This window comes from Otolemur garnettii, unplaced genomic scaffold, assembly GCF_000181295.1.
Source record: "Otolemur garnettii isolate 467f Iridium unplaced genomic scaffold, OtoGar3 scaffold00008, whole genome shotgun sequence".
Lineage (NCBI taxonomy): Eukaryota > Metazoa > Chordata > Mammalia > Primates > Galagidae > Otolemur > Otolemur garnettii.
Window position 1 is genome coordinate 13,758,983 of NW_003852403.1, and position 1,570 is coordinate 13,760,552.

Here is a 1,570-nt window from a genome sequence, read left to right on the forward strand (position 1 = left end):
GCCTTGTCTTTCCCCACCTCCAAGTTGGGGCTGTGTCCCACCCACCGTGGTGGTAGAGGTGAGGCGGTGGGATAAGACGAGGCACTGGTCTGTGGCAGTGACAATCAGGGTGTAGCGGCCATGGCTGATCTCGTAGTCCAGCTCCTTGACCGCAGTGAGGACGCCCTGGGGGACACAGAAGGGACAAGGGTGGACCTAGGGCTGATGGGTCTGAAGTACCCTTTGACTGACCTGGCAAGCAGGACCTGAAATCCTGGCCCTGATGGGGAACTCCTGTTGCCCACTATGCCAGGCTCCCACCAAGTAATATTCCTATACTGGGCACACATAGAGTGTCCTCCTGGATTCTGTCTTCTCTCTGTCCCCTCGGGATATCACAGCACTCCCCACCAATCCCCAGAGAGGCTTTGCCCCTCGTCCTGACCCTGTTGCCAGCTGCTGACCGTGTGTCTGTTGATCCGGAAGGTGTTGATGATGTTGCCTGCAATGATGGCATAGGCCACTGTGCCGTTGGGCCCTTCGTCCAGGTCCAGTGCCTGGATGGTGACGAGGCTCCTGTTGATTGTGTCTGGGCCCTCGTCCAGCAGCACCTCATAGTGGGACTGCTGGAACACGGGTGCATTATCATTCTCATCCACGATGGTCACATACACATGTGTGGTGGCCTGTGAAGAAAAGCATGGTCAGGTCTCCATGCATGGTCAGGTCCTTGGTCAGGGGGCTAGAGGGACTGAGGAGAATCTACATGGCGGTTCTCCTGGGATGAACTCAGTGTGACTCGGCATGGGGAGGGAAAGGAAGAAAGCATGGAGAGGAGAGAAGTCATAGGCTGGTAGAGGGAGAACCACAAGAGCCCCACCAGAAGCCAAGCTAGGAAACATCTCAGGTCCAAGATAGCACTTGTACCACCACGCCTCTGTCCATGCCCATAGCAGACATCACTAATCAGTCACAGCAGTGCTGAGGCCAGAAGCAAACCAAGGATCCTTGTCAGCACAGTGATTTAATGATTAAAACTGGTGTATGGGATGAATACCAGTCATCAGCCAAGCTTTGCCAAGGCCCTACCAACCCGGGGCAAGAATGTGAGGCACTCAGCCCAACACACTATTTAAGTTTTACCTATTGTTCATGTAAAAGAAATAAATATCTATTTTCAGCTCTTTTAAAAGGGAAGACATTGGGTTTGTGGCAATTTCATGGGCAGAATTTATTGAGCTGTGAAAAATAAAACTCACTGAACATGACTTCACCTCAAGAACAGTCTTTCAGCATGCTCTCCTGTGACTGGCCATCTCTGGCTGATGCATGGGCCAATCGGACCATGAGTAATATTCAGCCAACCAGGCCAGGTGTGGTGGGTCATGCCTATAATCCCAGCACTCCGGAAGGCTGAGGCAGCAGGAAGTCTTGAGCTCAGGAGTTTGAGAACAGCCTGAGTAAGAGTGAGACTCCATCTACTAAAAACAGAAAAATTAGTTGAGTGTCATGGCAAGTGCCTGTAGTACCAGCTTCTCGGGAGGCTGAGGCAGGAGGAATGCTTGAACCAAGGAGTTTGACGTTGTTGTGA